This window comes from Mastigoproctus giganteus, chromosome 2 (genome assembly GCF_048544385.1).
Source record: "Mastigoproctus giganteus isolate SK-2022 chromosome 2, ASM4854438v1, whole genome shotgun sequence".
In the NCBI taxonomy this organism is placed as follows: domain Eukaryota; kingdom Metazoa; phylum Arthropoda; class Arachnida; order Uropygi; family Thelyphonidae; genus Mastigoproctus; species Mastigoproctus giganteus.
The window spans coordinates 189,435,557-189,456,334 of NC_143576.1; the positions used below are offsets into that span (position 1 = coordinate 189,435,557).

The 20,778-nt window shown below is 38.3% G+C and overlaps 1 protein-coding gene across 1 annotated transcript in view; it reads left to right on the forward strand.

The window, feature by feature from the left end:
- Nucleotides 1-20,778, forward strand: part of LOC150089854 (BTB/POZ domain-containing protein 7) — a 360,234-nt gene that overhangs the window by 110,381 nt on the left and 229,075 nt on the right. The window lies entirely within an intron of this gene.

Below are 20,778 nucleotides of genomic sequence, written 5' to 3' on the forward strand. Positions count from 1 at the left end.
CCACTTCTTTTGGTATCTAAAGTACTTATGCTACAGTTAAACGCTCAATGGGTAAGATCAGTTTCTGATGAGGTTCATCATTTAGCATTAGCATTAGCATTAGTAGAGGCATATGATGCAAGAAAGCAAGCTTATTCAGCATCAGCCAAAGAAAAAAAAAAAAAAAACCCCACTCCCATTTCACCCCTCTGTTCGTTCGAAATACCTGTCCAGTTGAGCTTTAAATTTGTTTAGGCTATCAACTTCTACAACAAGTGATGGAAGTCGGTTCCACCAACCAACCACCCAATTTAGTAGATTAATTGCCATTTGATCTGATATGCCCACAGGAGTCATTTCATTCCCATGGTAAAGTTATGGGTTACCCCATAGTCTGAAGAATAATTCAACCTAATCATGAGGATCTGAAGTCTGCAGTAATTATCTTCAATAAAAACTTTAATATAGTCAGTTTCCAGTCTTTGTACGCAATTTGCAACATTCATTACTACAGCAACACTTTCATTTTATATTATTTCCCAGTATTGCCTGCCACCAGATTCCTGCCATACAGATATTGCTCCTCATCTTCATTACTTAGAATTAGCACTTAACACTATTAACCCAGAGCCTCTACTAGTTTTAATGGATGCAAATTCTAAATCTTTTGTATGGTACGGCAAATGCACATATATAAGAGGATGCCTTTCAGAAGACCCCATCTTATCTCATCAATTGAATGTCATTAACTGTCCAGGCCAGTCTTACATCTTTTCTAACTCCATAGGACAATCAAATACAGACATTACATTGGTTACTAACAACCTGCTCTCATTTATTCATAGCTGCGAAGTAAACACTAATCTGACTACATGTGACCTTAGGATCATCTCTTTCCTATTAGAAAATGTTTCGAAGCAACTGTCAACAGACTTTGTGAGATATTTGCTTCGCAATATTCATTGGAGCAACTCTGAAAAATCAATAATCCAGGATTTTGCTTCCACCCAGGGGTTCACATCTGGCGAGTATGGGCTTGGCATACCCAGGGTCCTGAGCTGGATATCATCATCATTCTTCTCTTTCTTGATGATTCTTTTCTACTTTTGTCTCTCTCTCTCTCTCTCTCTCTCTCTGGATAACTTGGGAATTTTTTGTTTTGGCTGGTGCAGCATAAGCCTCAGGCTTCCTTGCACCATATGGCTAATAATGATATTAAAGCTATTGCTGATGATACACTTGAGGAATTAGCACTTCTCATTCAAGGTTCAGAAAGCAATTTACAGGTCAACAAGGAAGAAGTTCTTGACCACCAAAACCACACCTTGGTAGTCACAGGAACTCACGATATTAAGACGTAAAGTTCATTAAGCTAGAAAAACCTTTCAAAAAGCCTGAAGAAACAGCAATATCTTACCATCAGAATGCTCAAGACCACCCCAAGAATTTAAAAATACTAAGAAAACTATATGTCAAAACCATAAAAAAAAAAAGTTGGAATCCTGGGAGCATTTTGTGAAAACTGCTGATAACAAGGATTCATGGGGTTTGATTTACAAAATCTGCAGAAACAAAAATCTAGTAGATATCCTTAATACAGTTATAACAAATACTGAAGACTCTTTAAACTGGAACAATACTGTCAATAAAATACTAGATGGACAATCCAACTCTTGACTCCCCTGTGCAGGCTGAAATCAGAAATTTAAACAAATTATATTTCACCCCCGCTTCAACGTTGCCTTTTTCATTGGAAGAATTAAAATCTGCAATTAATTCAATGAAAAAGGACTGGACTAGATCTACTGGAATGTATTTTTCTTAAATGTTTCTATGAGCTACGACCAAATCACATGCTTTTCCTCTTTAATAAATGCTTGTAATTTAATAGCTTTCCTGTTATCTGGAAGTCAACTTTACTGAAAATTTTACCAAAACCAGGAAAACCTCAGCACGATCCAAATTCCTACAGGCCAGTTGCTTTGCTTTCCCACTTTGGAAAACTACTTGAATGCTTAACCAGTCTCAGAATTAATTCACTGCTTGTGGAGGCCCAATTTAAATTCATCCCTTCAGTATGGCTTTACATCACGCTGTGGCTGTGAAGATGCACTGTTTCAAATGAGAAAGCTCGCAGATGAATCTACATTTAAATGTACTCTAATTTTATTTAGAGACTTTGAAGATGCTTTCGATACGCTATGGTGGGGAAGTGTCCTTCATTATCTTAGAGTTGCAAATTGCCCTCAGTTATTATACCTTCTCATAAAGGGCTATTTTAGTAATCCTAAACAACTGGCTTCTCCTCAGTGATTACCTGACAAATATAAATACATAGTTTATGCCGATTACTTATCCATTCTTCTTCATGGAAATTCCAGAAGGGATCTAGAAACTTCTGCAAACAAATTCTCTCCAGACTATCTGACTGAGCCACTCAAAACAAGCTCACAGTTTTAGTGACAAAAACAAAAATGATGATCTTTAAGGTAAGACTAAATTATGCTAGACCTCCAGTGGTAAAATATCAAGGAAATTAGCTTCCTTTAGTGTCCACACATAAACCACCTTTGTATTCTCCTAGATGACTGTATAAGCCTTCTCTTCACACTTACAGCACCTCTATAAAAAGTTTAAGAACTTTACATCAATGCTGTTCAGAATTTCTAGGAAAGAATGGGGACTTTCCATTACAATACAAAAAAACAACAACAATACTCTCCATATCTTGTATCGTTAATGTCTTTATCCCAGTTCTATCATATACCACCTGTATTTGGTTTCAAAGGGCCAGCCTTCTTACTGTAAAATCCCAACTGGAAACTGTACAAAGATCCTTTCTCTTGGCATTGCTACGAACATGCTGTACAGTCTCCACACCAGCACTACAAGATATCGCAGGCACTTTGCTCACTGACCTTCAAGTTATTTATAAAAGTCTCTGCTATTATAATAGGAAAGGGATACCTATTAACTTCCTAAATATTACTATCGATCCAACTGCTGACCCAAAGAAAGACAAAGAGAAATGCTGGAATCTTCTCACCAACTGTTGGCAATCAAGGTGGTCATTGTCTACTAAAGGTATTGTTACTAAGTTGTTTATAACTGACATTTCATTTACCTCTTCCAAAATTTTACAAAATGGTTTTTCCCCAGTCTCTGCACATAATACTTAACAAATCATGGATAAATAACAAGTCAATGGATAATTGAATGTGAAGCTCCTAGAGTTTAATCTCACCTCTACAGATTCTTGCTTATGTGGTAGCATTGAGGGTGCAACACGTGATTTATTCTTGCTCAATTTACCAAGACCTTAGGCAACAAATCTCAACTATATCTCGTCATTTTTCTTCTGGAAATGAACACGATTTAATTGCAAATAAGGAAACTTTTTAAACCTTCCAAGAATTTGCAAAGGAAATCTTTAACAGACACCGCCAGCTAACTGGCTTCCCTACTATCTGGATATCCGCCTTATAACTCAGTTGTAATTTCTTATGATATAGTTTCTTGCTCCTGAACTGAAATTATTGATCAACGTTCATGTTTTTACACTACTTAGTAAAGAACCTACCATCATTGACTATATATGTTTTTCCTTTCTTCATGTGATCCTGCCATCAATCTGACCGAGTCTTCTGTTTTGCCATGTGTCACCCTGGCAAGTCTACCTGAAATTTTATTACAGAGCAACAGCTACCAGGCTTTACCTTCTAATCTCTCCAATGACTAACTAGACTGCTGATTGCAACCCCTGACTAGGCTACATGATGACTGCTGAATTCATTATTCCTGGTGGCTTTTTTTTTTTATTAACTTTTTGTCAGTTTAATTTTTTTATTTGTATATATTTATTACTTTACAGCCACTCTCCAACTTACGTAAGGGTTGTGTTCCGCGGAACTCTTACGTAAGTCGGAATTTCCCTAAATGCTTATGCAGCACTCGCAAATTTGATTGAAGAAAAAAAAGAAATGTTCAACGAACATGTAAATAGAATTATTTATTCAATTTTTTTATCTCATGTGCAGGAAAAATTACAAAATTACAAAAATTTCAAAATTATAAAAAGAGAGAGAGGAGACAGGCATAACGTCAGGAAGTTTTATCTTTCTAGCATCGTTGCCAGAATTAACTCTCTAGCTGATAAGCACACCACTACAGAAGTTAAGTGCTGTGGAGATTTAGAAGGGGTTTTTTCCAACATGTCACAAAATTTCTCTGCAGCTGCAGAATCGGCACTAGTGACTTCACCACGTACTTTAATGCTTTGGAAACCAGCGCGATGCTTGAACCTATTAAACCGCCCATTACCTGCCAAGAACTTGGCTTGGGGTTTGCCATATGTATCCTTAATATCTTCATAAATACTTCTTGCTTGAATGGCCATTGGACTCGGGGCACTTGCTTTTGAATCTGATTTTCCATCCATATATTATTAATAGCTTTTCCATCTTCAATATACCTGAATGCTGTTTTGTGATCACTGTTGATCTTAAATGCGTTGATCCTTTAACATGTTCTTTTATACACGCACTGTCCCTTAAAATAGTATTCACTGTTGAAGCAGCTAGACCTAATTCCACAATAGATGACAAACTTTGACCTGCTTCGTAATTCTTAATTAATCATCTTCATTTCTAAATCAATTTTGTTTCGTTTCCTAGCATTGCCAGCACTTGCACTTTCCATTGGTTGCTTTCCCTTCACCACTGTAATAAGTAAACAGGAATGAAGAGAAGATTCTGAACATTTATTTCTGTTTTTTATATGATTGAAGATTTCGGCGAGGGGGAACTCATTTCACCATAATAATATAACGTAAAACCCACAGAATTCCAGTTATCGGTATTATTACAAATGCAGTAAGATAGTTTACTACCCATTTATGATAGATTGCGCTAACAGAAAAGCCCAGTAAACCAGAAAGTGTCAATTGTTTTTATTGTTTTATGGTAGTGACCTCCAGTGTTTTAGAAATATCACAAAGGCATTCAAAATTGATTCTTATAACGGAACATATGATGATGATGAGAGTGTAGTGCAATTTCCATTATAAAAATGACTTTTTAGAGAGATAATTAGTTATATAGTGAAAATTTCAACTTTAGAGGTCTTGGAATCACCAAAAAAACCAATGTGTTATTGGCTTCACATTACTATATTTTGACAATACCTCCATTTATTCCTATGGGATGCAAAATACGTTTCCACGATATTTTTAAGTTTGCACCGGCCAGCAAAAACTTACTTAAAGTTGAATTTCTGTAAGCCGGGATGTGGCTGTATTTCATTACTTTTATTTAATTATTTACTTTTTTTGTCAATTCAATTTTTTTTTTATTTGTTTGTATTTTATTATTATTATTTTTTGTTTTTTCCTTTTTTTTTTTTTTTTTCTTTTTCTTTTCTTTTCTTTTCTTTTCTTGCTAGTACCACTGGTTTGGGCTCCCAGTGGTACTGGTTATGCTGGCTGGCATCCACTTGAATCGATTTTTCCTCCAGTGGAAGCGGGATTTCTTACCTTGTCACTTTCATTTGACAGTATGTGTATTGTTGTGGCCCACCTCCTCGCATGGATGGGTACTAGGGATCAGCCATCCTGGTGATCACTACTCCTTAGTAGTCTATAGTATTGTATTGTGGCCAGATACAAAAAAAACAGAACAAGGCACACACTTTGCAGACAACACTATTCTGATACCTGGCCATTTTACAAAGTTCTGTATTTATCACAGTGTACCAAGGCAGAGTTGAACTAACATTTAGGTGTTGCCGTACATAAGACACAACACATGTCATGTCCATGGTGGGTCGGGAGCCCAGGTGCTGAACAAAAATTAAAACCATTATGAATCCTGATAAAATTATTTCTTCTGGAGCCCTAACACAGTCCCTACCTGAAAACCTTGACACTGGCCCCATTGATGTCACTTCAGAAAAAAGACAAAAAACAGGGACAATATCAGGTCCAACACCCTTACCTGATAATACACTCTACAAGTGAGAAAGCTATAGGAAAAATGCCCTCCTTCTTTATCCAAGAAGGGTTTGGAACGATTGGCAGGCTCACCTAAATGAGTGCCAAGCGATAGCAACAAGCGATTTTCTTCCAGTGATTATAGAGTGATATCCAAAGTGATATAGTTTCTTTATTTTCCAGTGCGGCTGTTATTTTATTTACTTGAAGTGGTTCTGTGCTTTAAAAGTCAAAGGTAAGAACCCAGAAAGGCAATCCACCTTTCTTTTCTTATTCTTTGTATATATCACTAACCAAATCAACTAACTTAAACAACCGCTTGGTCACTGGTGGCACTGCTCCTGCCTCCACGTGGCGGGGCCGGTAACCTGGGGGAAAAACCAACCCTCGGGGCGAAAAGGAGCAAAGATGGAAACAAGCGAATTTCCACGTTTAGAGCCAAAGTGCTCTCAACATGAACTTGACAATAACACCGACCATGACTTCTCTCTTTCAAAGAGACTTAAAAAAGACACTAGGAAGCAGGAATCTCCAGCTTTCCTAATAATACACTCTTTGTCATCCCAACCTGTGAGCAAGCTCTCACCTTTCATCATCCAGAGATGCCTAGAAAACGCTGCAGGTTCACCAAAAATGGTTAAACGTCTCCAATCAGGAGATCTACTAGTAGAGACTTGTTACTCAAGACATTCTGAGTTACTACTAAAACTTACTTCTTTAAGCGGAATACCGATTCAGGTCACCCCACACAACACACTAAATTCTTCCAAAGGAGTGATCTCTGAATGGGATCTATTATACGTTTCTGAGGAAGAAATTGTCCAGGAGCTAAAAGATCAAAATGTCTCTCATGCAAAACGTATCATGATCAGAAAAGACGGCAACTTAACTCCCACGCGAAACATAATCTTGACTTTCAGTACTCCAAATCTACCGGATTCTGTCAAAGCAGGTTACTTGAATTGCCGCATTAGGCCTTATATCCCAAATCCGCTCAGATGCTTTAAATGTCAAAAGTTCGGCCATTCTCAGACAACATGCCGTGGAGACGCCATATGTCCAAACTGCAGCTGCAAGAATCACACGCAAGCAGAATGCAAAGCTCCAACACCACAGTGTCCTAATTGTAGTGGCAAACATCCAGCCTACTCTAAAGACTGTGAACTATGGAAGATAGGAAAAAAAATACAAAAATATAAAATTGAAAATAAAGTCTCTTACCAAGAAGCGAAAAAACAGATCAACTTAAGTATGCCAAAACGCACTTATGCTTCTACCACTCTCAGACACGAATTAGTAGCATGTCAGACTGAAGTATCCATCTCTCCAAATATATCAATATCAGACTGGGCACGATCAGTACTCTTGATCCAGCATCCATCTAATCCGAATTCAATAGACCAAAGCAATAACACGCCACTCTCAATTCCAACCCAGAGACTTCCGCATCGTCAGGCAGCAGAAAATTTGCAAAAATCGTATTCTGCTGAGACGAAAGTATCAGGTCTAACAAGCATGGATACGGATGATTCTATCGGTCAAGAAGAACTGCTTGAAATACATGCAGAAGATGATATGGACGATAGCAATGAATCGGGACGTCCCACTTTTCCCCGAAGAGAAAAACCAAAACCGGACCGTCATAAACAGTCAACTTATAAAAAGCAGTCAGATACATCTTCCACGAACAAAACCAAATAATGGAACACATCATTCAATGGAATTGTAGAGGTTTTCGTAGCAACATCGATGATATTAATGAACTAATTCACTGCTTCAATCCGGTAGCTATGTGCCTACAGGAAACCAACTTGACTCCCCAAGTTTCCACCACAGTCAAAAATTACACTATCTACAGACAAGATAGATCTGACTCTAATAGTGCTCATGGAGGAGTAGCCATCCTGTTGGACTCAAGAGTTCCTTCCAGATGCATTCCATTGCAAACCTCTTTAGAAGCTGTTGCCACATGCATAGTAATTGGAATCACCGTTACATTGGTCTCAATTTATCTTCCACCTAATCGTCCATATTCTATTCAGGAAATCGAAGATCTCGTGTTGCAACTACCAGTTCCCTTCTGTCTACTAGGTGACTTTAATGCTCACCACCCATTATGGGGTTCTTTCAGCTTAGACAGGCGTGGAAAACTTGTTGAAACGTTAATAGATAGACAGGATCTGACGTTGTTAAATACTGGCTCTCCTACCTATGTTCATTTTCCTACCGGATCAACCTCTGCAATAGACCTTTCCATTTGCTCTCCAGTGCTCTATCCAAGTATCCAGTGGGTAACTCTTAACGACCCTCACAACAGCGATCATTTCCCAATAATATGCAAAGTTCAAACTTCCTGTTCATTACCAACAGACAATCCAGTAAAATGGAAATTTCCAAAGGCTGACTGGATAAAATATAGCACGATTGTCTCGTTCGACAACCATATCATACAGTGCTCTTCTATCAACCATGTTACTGAACATATAACAAACCAAATATTAACAGCTGCAACCGCTGCAATTCAACAATACCAAGTCAGGAAAAGGCGAAAATTAAATTATTGGTGGAACGAAGAGTGCAACAATGCAAAAAAAGAGAAAAACAAAGCTTGGAATCAATTCCACAAACATCCAACCACTTCCAATTTTATTAATTATAAGCGACTTAGAGCAAGAGCCCGTTATATCAGACGGAAGCAAAAAAAGAATCTTGGATTAAATTCGCTTCCTCAGTTAATAAAAATACAGACATCAGACTGATCTGGAATAAGATAAAATTGTTAAATGGCAAAATTCCTCCAACATCTACTCCACTAATTAACTGGAATGGACAGGAACTCTCTACTCCTGCAGAAATCGCAAATGCACTAGGATCTGTATTTTCCCAGTCGTCCTCCTCAACTTCTTATGACCAATCGTTTCAAAAAATTAAAGGCGTAACTGAAAAATGCAAACTGAATTTCACTGACAGATGTGCACTAAAATATAATCAACCATTTACCATGGTTGAACTTCAGCATGCTCTTACCAACACAAGGAACAGCGCTGCTGGCCCTGATGGGATATTTTATATAATGCTCCAAAAATTAGATCCAAAGTCACACTCATCACTGCTGTTCTTCCTCAATCGAATATTCACTGAACATACATACCCAAGCTCCTGGCGTCATTCCTACGTTCTGGCTATCCCAAAACCTGGTAAAGACTATTCTGTTCCTCAAAACTACAGACCAATTTCACTTACCAGCTGTCTGAGCAAAACCCTCGAAAAAATGGTTCACCACCGTCTGACTTGGTATCTTGAGTCCCAAAACTTAATCAATAACAATCAATTGGTTTCAGGAAAAATCGATCATCATTGGACCTTATGATTAAAGCCGAAGCAAACATCAGAAATGCATTCATCAAAAAGGAGCATCTCGTTATGGTCTGTCTGGATATTGAGAAAGCCTTTGACACCACATGGCGTTTTGGCATTTTAAAGGATCTACATTCTCTTGGCCTGAGAGGAAATTTGCCATATTTCATCAAAAATTTCTTAGAACAAAGATCCTTCCAAGTTCGTTACCAAGGAATTCTCTCTAAAAACTTTGTTCAGGAAGAAGGAGTCCCTCAAGGGTCCGTTCTCAGTGCCACTCTATTTGCAATTAGAATTAATCACTTAACTGAACTTATTCCGAAAACAGTGGACTCATATCTTTATGCCGATGATCTCACAATCTCCTGCCACTCTCAAAACATGAACTACATTGAGAGACAATTGCAGATATCAATAAATCAGATCCAGATTTGGATGACACAAAACGGTTACAGACTATCCAGCCAGAAATCTACTGCCATTCATTTCTGTACCATACGTAAAATGCATCCTGATCCTGAACTCCATTTAGATAACCATCTTATTCCAATAGCAAATAGTATTCGTCTACTTGGCTTAATTTTTGACTGTAAGTTAAACTATCAAAAACACATTGAACACCTCCGGACAGCTTGCCAAAAAAAACATGAACATACTCAGAGCCTTATCAGCAACAACCTGGGGAGCAGATCGCTACACCTTGCTTCACTTATACAGATCCATAATTAGATCTCGTCTGGACTATGGCGCACCTGTCTTTGATTCTGCTAGGGAAAGTGTCTTATCTCGTCTCAACCCTATTCAGCATTCAGCTCTAAGAATAGCTCAAGGTGCGTTCAGAACATCTCCAGTGCAAAGTCTATGTAGAAGCCTACGAAGCTCCTCTAAACATCAGAAGAAAGATGCTACTATTGAACTACGCAACCAAGATTCAAAGTCAGTCGACGCATCCTAATTGGCCAATATTTAATGATCCGCCACTCACCATGTTTTATAGAAACAAGCCACAAGCAACTAGGCCTGCAGGTATTAGGTTAATGGAACTAGCAGAAAACTGGAATATACAACTCAATAAAGTCCACCAAGAACCTACAGATCACGTTCCTCCATGGTCTGTCATCATGCCGTGTTGTGACTATTATTTCCACCAATGGGGGAAACACTCTTTAACGGGTATTAACATCCAGCAGCTCCACACTGCACATTTACAAAGTTATCCCGACTTTGCGAAAATATATACTGACGGCTCAAAGTCTGAGAATGGATCAGGTGCAGCAGTGGTATTCCATGACACTATCACTTCCGTGTCACTTCCGACAGAATGCAGCAGTTACACCACTGAATTATATGCTATAAAACTTGCTCTGGAAAACATTTCCCATCTCTCAATCAAAAAGAGTATAATCTACACTGACTCGCAAAGTGCCCTATTAGCAATGCAAAAGATTTCCCCAACCACTCATCCGTTACTACAGCTAATCAGATCAGAATTGATTCGTCTCCGAGATCATCAGCAAAATGTTGTCTTCTGCTGGATCCCAGGCCATACTGGAATACCGGGAAACGAAATTGCAGATGATGCTGCCAAGCATCCATCCAGTACATTCCCAATGAATTTTCTGGTCCCATTCAGGGATTACAAATTACATATACGAAATATATGTAAGGAACGATGGAAACTACAGTGGCAAACGCACATTCACAACAAACTCCTTGAAATTAAACCTATTCCGCAATTATGGGCCTCCAATTTTCGCACAAACAGACAAGAAGAGGTTGTCCTGGCCAGAGCCCGAATAGGCCACACCCATTTGACCCATCTATTCCTGTTATCAGGTAATGACCCTCCACAGTGTTCACATTGCCACAAGCCACTCACAATAAAACACATACTCCTGGATTGCATCTTGTATAACAACTCCCGCTAATTTCATTCACTTCTCTCTCAAACTTACAGGAATTGTCACTTAAAGATATCATAGGCGAAAATTCAAACCTTACAAAATTCTTTCTCTTTCTGAAACGAATCGGTTTATATAACCGTTTCTAACTGCTTCCATAGGAGCCAATAAAATTAGTACTAACTACTATGATAGGTGCAATATGGCCTAAGTAGCCTTTGCACCAGAAAAATCCAAGCACAACAACAACAACAACAGCTCACCTAAATCTGTCAAATGGCTTTGCTCATGTGACATCTATGGAAGGAATACCTATCACAGTTACTCCCACAAGACACTGAACTCATCCCGTAGTGTCATTGCAGAATGAGATTCCATTGGTTGTGTCTGAAGAAGAAATCTGTTCTGAATTGAAACCCCAAGGAGCGACAGATGCGAAACAGATATTCGTACGTAGGGAAGGGAAACTTTCCCCATGAGAAACATCATCCTTATATTCAATTCACCAATGTCTCTTAATGAAATTAAAGCTGGACACATTAACTGTCCAGTGCATCCATGTCCCAAATCCTCCAACGTGCTTTAAGTGCCAGAAATATGGACACTCACGAACAGCCTGTCATGGAACCCCCTGCATGTGCTTGATATACTGCAAAGGACCACGAAACAACATGTTCAGCTGCAAAACCCACCTGCATTAGCAGCCAAGGAGAACACCCTGCTTACTTGCAAGTATGCCAGAGGTAGAAGGAGGAAAAGAAATTCAAAGACTCAAGGCAGAGCTGAACATATATCAGGAGGCAAGAAAAGCGGCGAAATCTATGATTACAAACAAACAAACATACCTACACTCAGAAGGTAGTAGGGATGTTCCATTGGAATTCAGACCGAAAAGACCATTCCACCAAAAGTCATTCACTCCCATGGCACGCTACTTGTTAAGTTCAAGAAAAACCTGAACTGAAGGACCAATCAGCTGCCACTCCTATATTCATACCTTGTAATGCTCCACCATTAACAAAAAGAAACTGGTGGAGAAAAGAATAAGAAGTCTGAAACACTTCCCCCAGTACTCAAGAAAAAATGGATGTAGAGAGGAAGGAAGGAAGGAGGTACTGGATAAAACAGTCTTGGAACTCTTTACAGAGGAAGAAATAGACACAAGACAGCATCCATACTTACCCAAAAAGATAAATCCAGGACTGACAAAAGTAAGCCCTCAGCACCTTGGAAACCGCCTGATGGACCCACCCAGCCAAAATAATGGCTAAATTCCTACAGTGAAATTGCCATGGATTCCGGCGAAATACTGACATCAAGGTCCTCCTGCAAAAGCACGAGCCAGTTTGCTTTTGCTTGCAGGAAACATATTCAAAGTCAAATGAAAACCCATCATTTCATAATACTATGATCATACTTAAGGACAGAATGGGAGATGAACGTGCCCATGGAGGAGCTGTCATTATTGACTGATGAGGCCCCCATCAAGTTCTCAGCTGCTCAACTCAATGCTAGAGCTCACTCTTGTGCACCAGGCAACACAGCGGCAATCTTCAGTGCACTGGTCCCTCAGGAGCTGGTTATTGTTGGTAACTCAATTGTCAGGGAAACGGGAAATATGTTGTGCAAAAAGGATAGGTGGAATAGGACCAGGTTATGTCTGCCAGGAGCAAAAGTTGATTACGTTGTTGAGCAGATATTATCTTTTAAGGGCACAAAAGGTGATATTGTTGTACATGTTGGCACTAATGACATTAAGTGTAGGATATCTGTGGATTTACTTAATAAGTACAGGTCAATGCTGAAAAAAAGTCTCGAGTTAGCGTTAAATTTGAAAGTGTCTGCAATCTTGCTCAGATACGATAGGAGGGAGTATATGATGACAGTCTTGTTAATCAATTCGGCCCTGGAGAGATTGTCATGGGGTGGAATTTTTTTCAGCGTTGTCTGTGCTTGTTAACGGAAGAGATTACTTCTAAAAGGAATGGGATTCACTTAAATAGAAAGGGTGCAAGAATATTTGCTGATGCTATTGAGACAATGTTAGGTGGGTTTGAAAACTGCTAGCTTGGGGATTCACAGACTAATAGATTAACAGTAGCTGCAGGTAGAGGTGGAAATGATTCTTGCATTGCTTCTATTAGAAAGAGTAGCAACCCGGAACGCAAGTTGCTGTGGATTTCAGGAACTGCTGGGAATTATGAAACAAGTAAATGCATGGGCTGTGTTAGAGTAACTAAGAGTAAGAATGGGTGCATGTATACCAATGCTAGGAGTATAGTAAAAAAATTTGATGAATTTGAAGTGCTGGTTAAGACATCCAAGGCAGATATTTTTGGAATATCGGAGACCTGGTGTCACTCAGATATAAGGGATACAGAATTGGAAAGGATAGAGAGGATAGGAAGGGAGGTGGGGTTATGCTGTTTGTTAAGAAACACACAAAATCTGAGGAAGTGCATCCAATTGACATAGATAGACAGTGCAATGTTTAGTCAGTTTTGTGTTATAGGCCTAATGACTCTGATGAGTATAATGAACAATTATAGTAAATCAGAGTGTCTCATAATGGGGTAGTTTAACTTCCCAGATATTGACTGTAACTTGTGAGTTGGCCCCACTAGCAAGGCTTTTATGGATTTATTGGATGATTGTTTTCTACAGCAGCATGTTAGAGAATAAACTAGAGGGAGTAACACTCTTGATCTGATTATCAGCAGTGATAATTCATGCATTAAGAATTTATAGATAAAGGAACCACTGGGTGGCAGTGATCACAGTGTACTGATGTGGGTTAAAGATGTAACTACCATTAGGGGTAATGAGAAGGATTTTTGCTTTCGTGAAGGTGACTACATTGGTCTCAAATATTTTTTAAGTTCTGTACAGTGGGACCAACTGATGATGTTACCAACAGGAAATTCTAAATGGGTGGTATTCAAGGAAGTAATCTTGGAAGCTTCTTGGCTTTTTGTTCCAACTAAGAAATACAGTTCTAGGTTTAGGCCCAAATGGATGTCAGATGAACTAATGAGACTCGTGGCAGAGGAGAAAAATGGGATGCATATAAATTATCAGGTGACACAGGAGCCTCTGGTAGATATAAGCTAGTCTGTAATCAAGTCACAAAGGAGGTTAGGCAAGTGAAGGCAGATTATGAGAAATCTTTGGCAATGGATGCAAAGAAAAACAGCAAAAACTTCTTTACTTATATAAACTCTAAAAGGAAGGGATGAATCAGATTGGTAAGAGTAGCAATATCAATGATATTTCTACTCTTACTAATATCAATTGATATCAATGGTTTGACTGTAGAAGATCATTCTCAGATAGCTGTCAAACTAAATGAGTATTTTGCATCTACATTCAGACATGAGGAGTTATTCAAGGAGGAGAGGGCCAGATGTTTATCAAACTCTAACAGGGAGTTAAATGATTTTGCAATAACAGAGCAAAGTGGAGGAGAAATTGTTGAAGTTAAACCAAAAAGGCATCTGGAGTGGATGGGATCTATCCAGTTATAGTAAAGGAATTGGCAAAGGAAGTAAGCAAACCTTTAAGCCATAATTATGAGAACATCCTTGGACTCAAGGAAGGGCCCCATGGATTGAAGATGTGCAAATATATTTCCAATTCACAAAGGGGGATCAAAGGGTGACACAAGTAATTACAGACCTGTTAATTTGACTTCTGTTCCAGGGAAAATATTGAAGTCACTGGTTAAAGAAGCATTGCAGGATCATCTAGACAAGACAGCAGCAATAATTCAGACACAGCATGGGTTTGTTAAGGGGAAGTCTTGTCTGACCACTTTGATTGGTTACTATGACGTTGGTCACAAAGGAACTGGATGCAAAAAAATAATTTTGATATCATATACTTGGATTTCAGATATTGTTGCACTTGAAAGACTACTATACAAATTGGAGCAGTATGGCATTAAGTGGATGTTGCTACAAGGGATAACAGGGTGGTTGAGTGGAAGAACACAGAGTGGTTATCAATGGACACTGCTCTTGGTGGACTAATGTTATTAGTGATGTTCCCCAGAGTTCGGTGTTGGGCACATTGTTATTTTGTATATTTATCAATGATATTGATGAAGGTATATTAAGTTTAATGTCAAAGTTTGCAGATGGTACAAAGGTTGGGAGGATTGTTAACAACAGTAATTACAGGCTGCTGCTGCAACAGGATCTGGTAAAGTTTTGCAGATGGACTAAGTGGTAACTGAAGTTTAACATTGACAAATGCAAAGTACTTCATATGGGTAGCAGCAGTGATGGGAATGAAAAATTTTTAAGTTTAAAAACTGGTTCTCTATCATCTTACTTCCCCTTTTCATGGTACAAAAGTAAAAACAAACATAGACCAAAACTAGCATAGCTTGCATGCCGTTTGGTGTGGAACAGCCTTTAGGGACTGGTTTGGCAAACTTGGGAAATTCTAGGAACACTCCCCCGAACTGGCTGTATCCAACCACTGGGTTGCAATAAGCCCCGAGAAATGTAACAACTGGGTGATATTACACTCGGGCTAGTGGAGAATGAAAGAGACCTAGGGGTAATTGTGCAACCAGATATGAAGTTTTCTGACAATGCAGACAGACTGCCAGAGTAGCTCATGGAGTCTTGTCAATGATATACAGGAATTTTGCATAAGGCCTGACCATTGCCTTGGCAATGGTCAGGCCACACCTTGAGTACTGTATGCAGGTCTGGAAGCCTTATTTTAGGATGTAGAGGTGGTAGAACGAGTATAGAAAAGTTCAACAAGATTGGTGAGGGGAACAGAGGGGTGCTCTTACAGTAAAAGGCTTAAGTTCTGCAAATTGCAGCATCTGGAGACTAGGTACCTGCGAGGCGATCTAATTGAGGTGTATAAGACCTTGAAAAAATTGAAAATTTTTTCAAGGTCTTGAAATTGAAAAGAGTTGTTAAAATTGGGAGGAAGAGACATAACACAAAAACTGGCAAGGCTCTTCACAAAGTGCATTAGAAAAGGTGTGACGCCTAAGCAGTGGAATAATGCAATCATAGTTTTGCTGCATAAGAAAGGAGATAAATCAGAAATTGAAAATTATAGACCAATTAGCTTGTTATCCCACATCTACAAGTTGTTCACAAGGGTCATTACTAACAGATTAGAAAGAATACTGGATGAGAATCAACCGAAAGAGCAAGCTGGCTTTAGGACAGGATTCTCAACTATGGATCACCTTCATGTAATATCACAGCTAATGGAGAAAGCAAATGAATATAAAACACCATTATGCCTGGCATTTGTGGATTATGAAAAGGCATTTGACTCCATACAGCATAAGGCAATGTTTCGGGCACTGGAAAGACAAGGCATTGATACCCCATATATTATGATTTTGAAGAAAATATACGAGAGTGCTACCTTCTTTATTAGACTAGACAAAGACAGTAGGAAATTTAAAATTGAGAAAGGAGTTCGACAAGGAGACACAATATCTCCTAAGCTGTTTACTGCTGCCCTTGACGAAGCTTTCAGAAGATTAGACTGGTCGCAGAAAGGAGTCAATGTGAACGGAGAGTACCTAAACCATTTGCGATTTGCAGATGACATTGTGGTCATAAGCCATGATCCCAAAGAATTAGAGGAAAATCTTAATCAGTTATGCACAGCTAGTAAGGATTTTGGACTAAAGATGAATATGTCTAAAACAAAAGTAATGATGAACAAGTATGCCACAGAAAGGGAAATAATGATTGAAGGAGCAGTAATTGAAAAGGTGGAGTCATATACTTATCTGGGACAAGTTATTAGCTGTAATAATGATAAATGGCTGGAAGTCAAGAGAAGAATAAATTTTGGATGGATAGCATTCAGGAAATATAGTCACATACTGAAGAGCAATATCCCAGTTTGTCTGAAACGTAAAATAATGGACCAATGTATACTCCCCACCATGACTTATGGAAGTGAAACTTGGGCACTCACCAAAAGAATGGAAGAGAAGCTGAGAACCACACAGCGAAGAATGGAACGAATCATATTGGGAATAAGACTGTTAGATAAGAAGAGAAACACATGGATTAGGCAACAAACTCAAGTAAAGGACCTTCTTATCAAAACTAAAGAACTAAAATGGTCTTGGGCAGGACACATAGCTCGAAGACATGATGACAGATGGACTAAGAAAATAACAGAATGGTATCCAAGAGGAGCTAGAAGAAAACCTGGAAGACAAAGGCGGAGATGGATAGATGAAATTCATGAGTTTGTGGGTAGTAAATGGATGTCCAGTGCTCAAAACAGAAGCAACTGGAAAGTTGCTGGAGAGGCCTTCATCCTGCAGTGGATTGAAAATGGCTGATGATGATGATGATGAAGACCTTGAATGGATTGAGCAGGCTCAGTGCTGATGGGATTCTTCCTCTTGCTCAGATTACAAACCTGATGGGGCATAAACTGAAATTGAGGGAAGACTGTTGTCGAATAGATGTGCAGAAATTTTCCTTTAGCTAGCGGGTAGTTTGATTGCTGGAAGAATCTTCCATCTGTCATCGTGGAAGTTGATAGCTTAAGTAAATTCAAGGCTGAACTAGACAAACCTTTGCAGTGTGACTGAACCTGAATATCAGTGCCATCAGTATTTTGCATTTTCATAAGCAGAAACTAGGTAATTTTTTTTTTGTGATTCTGTATAAGCTTGCTTTATTGCATCGTTTACCTATGCTAAAACTTTACTCCGCCTGTTCCATGCACTTGTACACTCAAAATTAGATTGAGTCTCAGGTAATTCTTCCGCCAGAAATAGCTTACTCTGCTGGCTTGACCCCATTCACCATCAGGCATGAATGCACCAGTAGTAATTTGTATTGCTACTGGTGTATTCACCTGTCCAAAGTCTGTATATTGAAGCAAACAAACCGTCTTTGGTGCTTCGATGAAAACACTTATCTCCACAGTATGCCTTTAACCTGAACTGGGTGCATAATAGCCTTAGATGCTAATTCACCAATATAATCTAATCTAATCTAACCTGAACTCCCTGCCAGATACACCCCACGTGGACATCCATTTTTGAGCCACGATGGGAAATTCTTTATAACCACATCAGACTGCCAATCGCCCATTTGGCATTCATGTTCAAGAGCTACTCGCTGAGCTTAATATCACAGTATAGAAGATTGCTTGATCACTAAAACAGCCCTTTCCACTTGGCATGCTCAAATTTCAGCATGTGACTTTTCGCTCAAGAATATGATGAAATATAATACCCTGTCGTCTGTCTACCTTTAGCTCTATTCACAACACCATGCAGAACATTCTAACCTCTTGCCAGTTTACACAGACAGCTTGAAGTCAAATCGTGTGGGATCTGCTACTGTTTTTCCAGATAATAATCGATCTGAGCAGAATCCCCCTTGAATCCAGCATATACACTACAGTGCTGCATGCTATATAGTTAGCTCTAGATCACATAAGAAATTGGCAATACCAACAGTGTATTATATTTACTGATTCTTTGAGTGCACTACAGGCTTACCAGCTATGACACTCGCTAATCATCCAACCCAGTCCTGAAATCAGTAAATGATATTCAGTCTCTATGAAAGTAATTCGATATCCACTTCTTCTGGATCCCCAACCACATCGGGATTAGAGGAAACAATTTGGCTGACACTGCAGCCAAATCAGCAGTCGTGATGAATAATCTTGACCTGTCAGTCCCCCATACAGACTACAGGCAAGTAGTAAGTTACATTTTCAGTGGCAAGATTTGTGGCATCGCCAGGTTACAAAAAGCTGTATTGGATTAAGCCTGTGATTCTAAATCTAGTCTACTCAGAGATTGTAAAGAGGAAGTTGTTCTTGTTCGGCTCTGTATATTACACAATCATCTGACACACTCCTTTCTGCTTAAGGTTGATGACCCGCCTATATTCGAGCAATGTAATACTGTTTTATCCGTGAAACGTATTCGATCTGACACTACCAATTTTATAAATGCTCATATTACCACTTTTAACCATCTGAGCCATATACTCTTAGCCAGATTTTAACCGATAATGACAATGTTTCAGCTGTTTCTAGATTTTTAAAATTAATAAACCTTTTTTTTCTTATATTTAAATGTAATTTTATACCTTTTTTTCATATTTATATTTTTAATCATTTTGACAGTGACTTAATCAGGTCACTGAAATCTGAACAGTTACCTTTTCTGGGACATGGTTTTGGCGCATTATAGCTGTAGCTACTGATGCGCAATTTAAACTCAAACCAACCATCCAACTTGTATATAATATCCACAAACATAGTAGAATAAGTGTGTAGATAACTTGTGTGTTTATTTGTTAGCCGTAGCAAATTTCATACAAAGGAAAAAAAAAAAAAAAAAACAGCAACACTCAAAAGAAAATAAAAAATAAGTGAACATTTTTATTGTTATTCAAGTAAATATCAACAACTCAGAAGCTACAGAAATTCACTTTATCTTTCCCAGAGGAAAGATTACTTGCCCATACCAATTATCATTTGGTCATCTCATCCAGTTGCATGTTGGCTTATTTATATCATTTCTAACAATTAGCATTAGTAAAGGCATATGATCAGTGGTGTGCTAGAGCTGGCTTGCTCGAGCCGATTGTTAAGTTTTCAAGAATTTTGTGAGCTGGTTGTTAAACTGACAATGGCTATAAACTGTAGAGTGGCACACACTTCAATCCATCCACATTGGCTAGCAGCATTTGGGCGATAAGCTTCTGTATGGTGACATGGAAAATCCAGTAGCTACTAAGTTGTTAGAAAATTTTCTTAAAATTGTCATTTGGCACTGTTTAAAACATCAATTGAAAATATCACTTGATGATGCAATATCTGAAATAAAACAAGTTAATCATTTAAAAATATTTTTAGATAAAATTTTTCTGTTTATCAGCAATCTAATAAAAATCAAACCGAGCTAGAAGCTGTGGCTAAAGAACTTGAAATTGAAATTATTAAAATTGGTCGAGTACTGGGACCATGATGGATGGCATGTAGTTTACGAGCTGCACATTGCTGTATGGTGTGCATATCCTGTATTATATATGCATTTTTCAAGTTCTTATTCTGGTCTGGCAAAATTTCTCCTCCACTTTGCTCTCAGTTATTACAAATTTTTAACATAAATTTTTTTTCAAAACCTTGCTTTATTGATGATAGACATTCTTTAAGAATTTTCATTACTTTCAAATGCACTTCAGTCAAGATCAACCAAAATTCACAAAGTGCAAAAATTAATCAAAGTAATAAGAGCTTTGGAAAATTTTAAGGTTGGTACTGGAAAACATGAATCTTAAGTTGAAGATTTGATTAAATCAGATAAGTTTAAAGATGAAATGGAAATGGTGTTTTTTTTTTTTTTTGGCTGATGCTGTATAAGCTTGCTTTCTTGTGTCATATGCCTCTACTAATGCTAAAAGATATTCCATTTAGTAAAAATAATAAATTCAATGTGCTTCCTATGAATACATTACTAGAAAATATAACTCATTATTAGAACCATTTACTTGGCCTTATGAAGAACTAACTTTAACA